Genomic DNA, 11223 nt, shown 5'->3' on the forward strand with positions numbered 1-11223 from the left:
CAACATCATTCGCAAATTTTAATCCAATCTGGATTGCTTCCATCATGGATGTAGCATTACTCATTGTTTGAATCAAACCAAACAGTGAGTTTTGCAAAAAAGTCATTTTTTCAAACGTAACATCGCCGAGATCAGAAGATCCCAAAGCGTTGCCAGCAGAAACATTTTCAAATGAAATTTGAGGTACCTGCCCAATTTCAGGAATATTGGTAGAGGATTTAAAATTCGTGGATGAACCCGAACCCGAAACGACGTTGGCATAAGAAATACCATTAGTGTTACCTAACTTTTCCACGGTAGGGGTATTTCTAGCATTGTTCGAGTGAGACAGCACGAACGTTTGATTTAAAGGTGCAGGTACAACCTGACTTTGAGAAAATTTCGGTTTGGATTTCGGCTGATGCTTAGCACGAGAATCCAAAACCTTTTTTCTGATGGGGCAATCCCAGAAATTTGATTTGTGATTTCCACCACAATTTGCACATTTAAATTGGGTGACTTCTTTCACGGGACAATTGTCCTTGTCGTGAGAAGAATCCCCGCAAACCATGCATTTTGGAACCATGGCGCAATGATCAGTACCGTGACCGAATGCCTGGCAACGCCGGCACTGGGTCAGATTCTGGCCATTACCGCCATGTTTCTTAAAATGCTCCCACTTTACCCGTACATGGAACAAAAACTGTACTTTGTCCAAAAGTTTCAAATTGTTGATTTCATTTCTGTTGAAATGAATCAGATAAAATTGTGAAGTCAAACCAAAGCGAGAAATATTCCCGTTTGATTTTTTCTTCATTGGTATTACTTGGGATGGGGCAAAGCCAAGCAACACCTTAAGTTCGTTTTTGATCTCATCCACCGACAAGTCGTTGGAGAGACCTTTCAGGACCGCCTTGAATGGACGAGCATTCTTGGTCTCATACGTGTAGAAATTGTGTTTGTGGTTTTTCAAATAACCAACAAAAGTTTGGTGATCTTGTAAAGATTCCGTCAACAAGCGACATTCTCCTCTTCGACCAAGCTGGAACGAAACCTTCAAATTGCAAGTTTCCTTGCAGTTCTTCAGTTGCGTTCGAAAGCTGGCCAAATCGGAGACGGAAGTCACTACAATTGGCGGAGCCTTTACTCGTTTCTCGACGGCAGAAGGCTCAGTACGAGGAGAAGGATCCTTGTCAACAGTTTCGGATAAAACACCGAAACTGTTTGCCAATGGAATTGGAGGATTGACCTCACTTTCAGAATCAGAATCAGACCTCGGATGAGGCTGTTTTCTTTTTCTGTTTCCGTTGGCCGGTTTAGCGTTCAAACGCTTCACCGACGTAACGATCAAATCTTCAGAAGATTTGCGTTTACCTTTGTTTTGACGCATTTTGCAAGCAAAGTTCTCTTAAAAAGATGGCTTCGTTTGTAAAATACAACAAAATTTCAGGTGGGGTTAGTCTTGAAAAGACTGTTTAGAATTTTGGAAAGTAACTCAGGTAGTCTTTAAAAAGACTGTGAATTTTGTTTGAAATAACTCTGAGCTTAGGTAGTAAAAAATACCGCAGCTCTAGTGTCCGTTCACCTCGAAGGTTCGCAAGACTGACCCAGGTGAAGTAATTATTGAGGGTGAATCGCGGGATAGCACGTACCATCCCGGGTTGTGGTCGCGCGAGATTGCGCCCTTCAAAAGTGCGCGCAATTCTTCGCAATTGGAACCTGCGCCTGCGGAACCTGATTACGTGATTAAATAGGAGGACATGGGATGGCGGGCTGTGTGAGATGGTGGGATTCTGCGCGTATTTCATAATTATTTAAGGACAATTACGGAAGCATTTCAGACATGGACATTTATTGATCTTTTTTTGCACCTTGAACGCCTTTTGTGCGGGTTTCAAGTTCTGACATGCGCGATTGACGCAAGTAATCGTTTCTATCAATCATGATTCATTATGAAACATTCACGATTCAATTTTCAACGATTCCTGGTAAATCTTGATCGTTTTTCAGTCTTTGGTAATGCTCTTTAAAACTATAATTTTGATGAAAATATATTAACTAAGTGAACAGTATGGGATTCCATCGGGCCGCTAACGCTAGTAAATTGTCAATTTGACAATCAAATACAGCGTTTTAAATGCGTTTTTAACTGAAATCTACATAAAATTGCTGAATGCGAAATGAGCAGGTTTATTTTAAGTTTTGCAAACTAAGTTGTTTAAATAGGAAAAATCGCAAATGGATGGAAATCGCAAATGGATGGAAAAAGTAGCGAATCCTTAACCTGCTAAACATACGAGAATTGCCCTTATCTTAGCAGTTTTTTATATTTGATTTTTTTCTGTTTCTGTTTAAACATGTGAATCAGTTTAGCAAACAAACTTAATGATATTTGATTCTGTTATTGATGAAAGGATCTCCATAATATGATGTTAGTTATTATGTTAACAAATTGTATTATGTTAAGTACAGAAATTAATTGTAATGAATTAAATTATTTTTTTTAATATCATACAATTTTTAAATATTATTTGTAAGAAATGATTATTGAGAATAATATTTTGTTTAATCTGGCAACCCAGCCATATGTTCATTGGAACCATTGGAATGTACACCGTTGGATATATATTTAAGAGAAATCTAGCAAACCAATGGTTAAGATAAATTTAACAAACCAATGGACCGATTCTTAGCGAAGCTACACCAAAATGTCACTTTTTTTTTCAATTTTCAATGTGATTTTTTATTTGAAAAATTTCATTTTAATTATGATCTAATAATTGCAATGTGCTTTAAATGCGTTTTTTTATCTGAAATGCCAAAAATATTGACCAAATAAGTATTGCAAGTCATTGTACGGGAAAGGAGTTTTTTCATAAATCTGCTCCTTTCGTTGTCCCGTCACGAAAAGAAATGGCTGGCAAAAACTCAAATCTCAACTAAATCTTTCAGTTCTAGGAACAAAAGATTCGTTTTTCAATTTGTGATAATGTGTAGAAGAGCAAAAGTTTAAAAAAATCAATCTGGCAAAACTGTGTCGATTTTTTTGGTGTGCCTTTTAAAATTCCAGTTTTACGATGTTGTCCCGTCACGCTACATTTTCATTTCAGGAGAAGCACAGGTATAATATTGTTCATTATGCATGTCATTTCTATGTTGGAAAATCAATTATCTTTTCAAATATGTAGGTAATAACATTGGGGGGTTTCTTCTTGAATTGTGCCACTACAGCCAAAACGCTGAAAAAATCTTGGGAATTTTTTGAAAAGGAGCCGAAGAATCGGTCAATGAATGATCATTCCAGTAATTAGTCCAATATTGAAGTGTAAACAAAGAGTATATACTGCTCGTTCCTAATGTAAACATCAACTGACATGAGCAGGGTAGACTCTTTGTTTACACTTCGATATTGGCCCTATGTTTTGATTGAAATATCAAATTTTCTGTTCTTTTCTGTGAGAATATTCAACTTGAAAATCTAGCCTACCAAAAATACCCAGAAAAATGTTTTTCTGCCTTTTTTTTTTGTTTTTTTATTTGCTCTGGTAGCGTAAGGTTTGCACCCTTTTAAAGTTGCTACTTAAGATGTTGATCGAAGTGCATTCTAAAATTTTATATCTTAAATGTAATAATAATAATTTGAAGCACTAGAAATTTAAAAACTGGAGTCATTTTGATATTATTTTAATTGAAAAGAAATGAATGTAACACAAAAACGTCAGCTTTGATCATTGAAAAACAAATCAATAGTTTCAGAGATATCGAGAGATGAAAAATTAATGCTAATTAGGTGGCACTTAGTAAAAACTATTTTTAAACAAAATTTAAACTGAAAGCCAACAAATAAAAATGCATTATTTGCTTCAGATTTTTGAAAATATTCTGCAAAAGTCTGAAGAAGAAGAAAAAAGAATGAAAAATGTTTATAGCAAGAAGAAGTGAATGTTTTCAAAGAATTTCAGCAGTCATTTTCGATTGCAAATTTTGGATGCATCCAAAAACTATTTTGTTGTTTTTTCATACACTATTGTAGTTTTTTCTCAAGAATCTCTTTTTTACAAATATAGTTTTCCCAATTTTACCGACCCCCTTTCTAAATTTTAGAGGACCGAAAATAAAATTACGAATTTCCACAATTTTAATTAAAAAATTAATGTAACAATCTTAGAAAAACTATAAAAAAATCATATACAATGTTTATAGTTGAAAAAGGTCCAATTTGTAATTGATTTATCATTTTAAAATGTAAGCTTGACGTAATTATTGAAGAAAACACAATTGTTTGTTAAAAAAGGCTTCTTTTTATTATTTTCTTATTCAAAATTGATCAAGCATTATTGGTACACTGAGAAAAAACCTATTCAGATTAAGTTTTCTTGGGACAATTTTACAAAAGTTAGTGACCTATTGAACATTAAATTCGAATTTATTGAAATAAAACACAAAATTGTATTTGAAACAATATATTAAATTTTCAATTCAATTCGGTTTTATTGGTGAATAATCAAGATACAATAAGTTCTTTTAAGGTACAATACAGAGTTTTAGAGTTCTTTACACACACCAAAAAATAATCGTGTAATTTTCTGTCTAATCGATGCACATAACTGGAGCGTTACTTATGACAGAAAATTACATCAGATTTGAAAATTACATGGCACATTCTACGCTTCGATTTGGCATTGAATTTTACAGGAGCTGAAAAAAAGTTGATGTAATTTTCATATTGATGTAATTTTATGTTGATGGAAGATTGAGCGTGATTTTCTAGGTTATGAACAAAAATAGTTAACCCGTTTCTATGTTTTATTTCCTCTGTTTATTTTTTCGTGATTTAGTTTGTTTTACATATTATTTTTCAGGGGCAATATTACTTTTTCTCACTGATTCGATCTCCGACACCAGAAACTAACCTTCACTGCCATCATCTGACTTTAACAAATCAAAGAGACACTTGCAGGGACCCGGTTTTTCCTCCACTTCGATGCATTTCTTCTCGGCCAATAACTTGCACTCCCCCCAAACAAACAAGCAGAGCCATCTGAGTCGGCACTCCTGATCCACATTATCTTCTTTGCACCTGAATCTCGTCGAAGTTTCTGCCAGGTCCTAATCCGCGCCTTGTTTTTCCTTCCCATGTTTGCCCCCGGTGTTGCAGATTGCGACGCTGACTGGCGTTGAACCTCCGGCTGGCACTCCAAAGTGTGTAGGTTCTTGATGAAATCGGTTCCGGATTGTATTGTCTTCATTTTTGTCCTCAGCCAAACTGTTCTAATCTGCCCGCCGGGATTTTTTTGTCCGCCACCTGAAGGGCGAAACAGTTAACTGTGAATCGATCTTCAATTAAGAACCACTTACCTTGATAACATTTGAATTTACAGATGGACACACATTGGTGAAAAACGACACCGGAGGCGAGACTTCATTGTTTTTATGCGGCTACAACTGAAACTGAACTTTCTGTTTTGCTCCCAAGATGGCTGACTTTTGACAATCTTGCACGCTGCGATGCGTTTCATCAATTTTGCTGTTCAAAATGGGTAGAATTAAGATTCGTTAGATGTAAAATTATGTTCATTCTGATGCTCCAGTTATGTGCATCAGAAGAGACGGGAAATTACATCAAATGAACAACGATTTTCAATCACGTTTAACTTTTTATTGCAAATAATTTTTTCACTGATTTTTGTGATGATTACGTCGCGTAAGATGTAAAATCATGTTAAACTTCCAATTACGTGCTCTGATTTTATGTCACATTACAGATTACGTCATGTGTAGAATTCATATTTTTTTAGTGTGCAGCTGTGTGTTACATTATAACCCATGTTGGAACAGTTATTGCTTGTAAATAAAGGTGTCACCAAGAGTTAGAAAAAAATAAAAAAAACTTACTAAGACTTTGAAACAATATAATGAAATCGATTTCCAAAATATTTTTTTTCGATAATATTTTTGTAATTTTCCAAAAATCCATCAAAGATTATCATTTGAAAAACGGTCATATTTGATAATTTAAATTGACAGGTCTCTTTTTTCTGTTAGATTGCCTCAATACACAGAAAAAAAATCATAACGAGTAAGAATCTTATAATTTGCACATAAAAAATCCAGTCACAAAAATTCAACCCACTTACAACTGCATTCGTAATAACTCGCCCTCGGGCAAGCGAGATATAAAACGTTTCCACAATGTCCAGATTCGCGCAAAAATTAACCATTTCAGTGGTCAAGTCATCAAAGCTCATAAAGCACTCCACCAGCTTTGGGCTGCAGTAGACGCGTTTGATCTTGCCGCCAACCAGCACTGCAGTGTGGTTGTGTAACCACAATTGAACCAAAACCGGACACATTTGGGTGGGAGAGTGCCAACTTTAACTTTGCAAAAGTTAGCAATTTACTCCCAACCGTAAGGATAGATCACAATCCGGCGATAACCCAATTTCCACCAGTATTCGCTTCTAATAAAGCAACTTCACAAAACTTGCTTCAAACGATGCTTTTCCAATTTAATTGAGGAATGATTCTCATGAAAACTTTTACTTTTAATTGATTTTTTTTAATAATGGATATAAAAAATACTATGAATGTTTTAAGCAATTTTCCAATTTAAAAACATTTTCAAATTATAGAATAAATATTACTATTTTGATTTGTATGCTTTTTATGATATTTTTAAAGATAATTCCAAACTAAAGAAGTAAACATTAAAAAAATCTGATTTTTAAGAGAATCACCGATAAGGCCCTCTGGAAAGAATCGACCCCTTGTGAGTGAGTAAACACACCATTTTCCAAATAAAGTCTATAATTGAAATCGTGATTCGACGTATGGATTCCGGCGGCGGTGGCGGTCGTCAGTCCCGGGAGCTCCGGGAGTGATTGATTTATACTCCAGGATCTCGGCGCATTCTATCCCCAATCGAGGGGGCCAATTTCATGAGAACCCTGGAATCTAACGGTGATGACCCCGCTCCAGCTCGCCGATGAACGAACTCAGAAAAGGTGCGACGTCGTGGCACTCCGGAAGGCACACGGCGATCCGTGGCCACAGATATTGGAACGGTAAGGCACTCGCAGTCGGGGTTCGGTTGGCATTGTTTGCCAGTGCCAATAAATCCAGAACGCTTCCGAACACTTTATCGTTGCAGTGGGATTGCTAGGGAGGGAACATTCGTCGTAAACTGGGACGAGATGAGACTTTTTTCTCTCTCTTCAAACGCAAAACATGGCCTCGAGGAAAAACAAACGACTGTGAGCTAATAAAATAAATCTGGATGTTGAGGAACGTCGCAGAATGAAGAACGGAAAAATTGGAATCGATTGAAGAATGGACATAAATTGAGGGTCCAACATAAGTCCAAGTACGAGCAGAATATCACACTGTATTCATGTTAGCGAATTCAAATTAATACTGTTTTTATTAATTAGAAAAAAAAGATTAAAAAATGCACAAATAAGAGCTATTTTGAATTTCTTGGAATCAGAGTTATGATTATTCCAAGTTCAGTTCTGAAAATTATTGAAAACATTAGAAAACATTTTGATTTAAAATTTAAAAGTGCAGCTCTTGAAAGCAATTTATGAGTTTTTTTTAAAACGTCAGGTTTTTTTTTATGATTTTAACAATATTAAATCCTTTCCAAATAATGTAGCATATAGCACGCAATTTGATATAGATTTTTGATTTTTTGAAATTCCTTAATTAACCATGGAAAAAATTGAAAGAAAAACCAATTTACAGTCAAGGTTCTTAGAAATTTCAACTTTTGTTCAATTTTACATGTATGTAACCCTGGGCTTTCTAACAGCAATCCTACAAATAAAAAAAAAATACAAAATTCTTTGATAAGATTTGTTATTATCAACTTTGTTGTTTTTCCTTCTTGTAATAGATTTCAACTACTAAAAAAATAATAATCATCTCAATTATTCACACTCACTCTCCCACTATGTTTCAAAAAGTATCCCTCAACAACACCAACATTGTCGAACGCAGCAAAAAGTGGGCACACAAACGGCTCGATGAAATTTATTAGCACTCAGTTCAAGATTGAAAATTAAACGTTTGAAATAAATTGGCAGGCTCTCATGCCATTAAGTGGAAATCAAAACAAACATTGCAAATATTGCACCTCCCCTTTTTTGTTCGACCCTCCCCTGCCCCTAAACAAGCGGAGTAACATGCAAATTGATGGACGGAGTTGAAAACTAATTAGTCTGCGTGCCTGATTGGTTGTGGATGGTAATTTGGCATGTTTATTTTAACCAGACCTTTGGTGAACTCCGTCGATCGAGAAGTAGTAGAAGAAGAAGAAAGGTAACCTAAATTCAGCCCGGCCCCCCAGCCCACATTGCATCACTCTCAGCTCAATCGACCCAGCAGCAGCACCTTGTTATGTTGGCCACTCATAAACAAACGACCCAAGCCCAACACGCGCATCGAATGTGCCTGTACATTTTACGAGTTTGGTTGTTTTTGAAGTGAGAGAAGCGCGAAACGCGTAAGGGTTTTGCAGTTTTACAAATCATCATAAAAAGCGGCTAGAGAGAGTGCCGGTAGAATGCATGCAGATGGCGCTAAGGAGGAATTCGAGGAGTTTAAAAAAAATCTAAGAATTTCAAAAGTATGGCTACATACATTTTTGGTGGTCTGAATTTGGAATGGACTGATTTTTCACGCTCAAAAATTTAAAACCTTAATTTCTTCGCCAATTTTCAATTTCGAACGTGACATGGAAAGCAAATATTTTTATTATTTTCTTTGCATTTTTTGGTCACGTAAAAATGTTAACGGTAGACATAAACAAGAGCTTTTGCACCAAGATTTTTGTTACAGACATTTTAGTATAAAACTATGGTAACTATAGATATTATTTTATATTCATCCTTCTGTCTTCAAAGTTATTAACAAAGTTTGAGTTTTTTTTTATAATCAGGTTGTTGCAGGATTGGGTTTGACATTTTTGGAATAAGAAGTTAACAACTTCCTTGGTTTCTATGCACCCTTTTTACAAAAAATAATACAAATATTATTGAAAACAATATTTATCTCATTAGATGATAATTATTAAGAAACCTTAATATCAATAAATATAGCGCTATATAGTGCATTCTTATTAACTAAATTATTGTTGTTTTTTTTTCGACTGATATCATGCTTTCAGGACCAGTGAAAAAACATTTTTTGAAATTAAATATGACTTTATTGAACTTCCTTATAATAATTAGATTTTATTTACATTCTAAGTGGTATGGCTTAATGCTCTTCATCTTTATTGTATTTTTCGTTTTATTATTAACTGTTTACCTTCATTTGTTTACTTCAAATCAAATACATTTGGGTAAAGAAGAAAAACAAATCACTTTAACAACTAATCCTAACTTAAAACTAAAAAAGTAAATTCATTGAAATATTCAAAATCAGTAGAACGAGTAAACTACGAACAGTATTTTAAGATGAATTCTCCAAGCGTTCTTACTTGTTCCGCACGAGGTTTGCAATCACGTTGTTGTCATTGTCGATGAAAATGTTCAGAAGTTCTTGTGGTGAAAACAGGTTACTGCTGCCTTCATCCGATGATGTTGGTTGATTTTCCCTTGGTTGCTGACTGAAGCCAGGAGGTGTTGTATTCTCTGCAACTATTTGCCGCTGATTCAACGGCAATGGCTGCAGATTTGGAACCACTCGGGCAGCTACCGCTCATGGTGACGCCAAAGTAGGAAAATCCACGTCTTGGAATGCTGGTGGTGATTTGCGACGATTTGGTTGGTGCCTCGTCGTCGCTTGCTGCCGATTTTTTACAAACTCAGCTCGTTTTAGGCAGCTTCGATTCTTGGTAGAATGGTCGCCGCCGCAATTGAAGCATTTCGCTTCGATGTTCTCGTTGATTGTTTCGCAAGCTTGAGTTTTGTGCTCACCTCCACAGGTTGCACAACGACTCTTGATGAAACAGTTCCTTCCACCATGTCCAAACTGCAAGCAGTTCGAACATTGCGTCACGTCACGGTGACGTTCCCAAGTCACGATGATGTTGAAAATTGCCCGAGCTGCCTTCAGCTCAGACGGCGTTGCCGATCCTTTCTCGAGATGAACCAGGTACAGTTGATCACGATACTTGATGTCCTTGTTGTGTCTCGTCATCTTGAAGACTTCGATCACGTTCAACTTAAGAGTTTTGAGCTCTTCTTTCAGCACACTCACATCCATGTCGTACAGGCCACGGAGGACCTGTTTCATGGGGCGTTTACCTGGATCGTCATGGCTGTAGTATTCAATCTTTGTTTTGTTCAGGAAATCCCGAACGTAGTTGTAATCCTTTCTGGTAGGTAGCAGAATTTTGAGTCCATCAGCACACAAGCGAATGGAAGCTCGTAAAGCGCCAGATTTGATAAATCCGGTCAGCCACTTTCGCACCGAATCCGATGACGATGTTTTCACAAAAATGGGTGGCAACTTTTCCCGTCGTTCAAAATCTTCCTTCTCGCTCACGTCCACAGTGAGGGTAGCGAACTGGTTTCCAGACGAATTTTGAGTGTCCTTGCCCAAACTGCCTGGTTTTGCAGGTAGTGCATCAACATTCTTTAACTTCTTCAAATCTGTCGATCCTGCTGGTGAGGACCGCCTCTTTTTCTTGCCGTGAGGTATTTTTTGCATTTTTTAGGACTTTTCAGTAGCTAATATCGAGGAGTACCTCTCTCGTTGTTGGTTCCCAAAGGAATCAGTGAAAAAAACATGATTTAACTCAAAAAATGAAGAACTCCTCGTCACAGTGTCCAGGTGCAAACAATGATCGAGCTCGAGCTGTCACTGTCCCTGCGAAGTATGTTGGCTGACATATCGGGCGATCAGTCAAAAAAAAAAGACAGCTAGAAGTCGCATGATTAAAAAACCTTTTGCTAGAAAGCAGATCTGATGCAAACAAACCCACAACTGCCGTGTTAACATATTTTGAATGTGTTGGTAAATTTTGGAATAGAAAGCCTTATACCAACCTATAAGCTTTTTTTCGGTTTGCTTCTATTTTATGGATTTTATTGAATTTCATATCAGTACAAGATTTAGGTCTTGTCTTGCCAAAATGATTTAATGAGTAAATTGAATCTTCTGCAACATTTTGCCCAATACTAATATTTTCAAAAGTTTTTATCTCCCGGCAAAAATAAAACTATCTTTAACTTAATTAAAATAGGATTACCAACTAAAATTTTGAAAAATCAAAAAAAAAAAATTAAGCTATAAGTA

General features: G+C 36.1%; 1 long non-coding RNA gene across 1 annotated transcript; it reads right to left on the reverse strand.

Moving 5' to 3' along the window:
- Positions 1–4963: 4963 nt before the first annotated feature.
- On the reverse strand, positions 4964–5701 carry LOC120421867 (uncharacterized). Its single transcript, XR_005606035.2, has 2 exons — positions 5338–5701; positions 4964–5284 (listed from the first exon to the last, which is right to left on the reverse strand). It is a non-coding gene; the product is annotated as an uncharacterized LOC120421867 (long non-coding RNA).
- Positions 5702–11223: the final 5522 nt, after the last annotated feature.

This window comes from Culex pipiens, chromosome 2, assembly GCF_016801865.2.
Source record: "Culex pipiens pallens isolate TS chromosome 2, TS_CPP_V2, whole genome shotgun sequence".
Taxonomy (NCBI): Eukaryota; Metazoa; Arthropoda; class Insecta; order Diptera; family Culicidae; genus Culex; species Culex pipiens.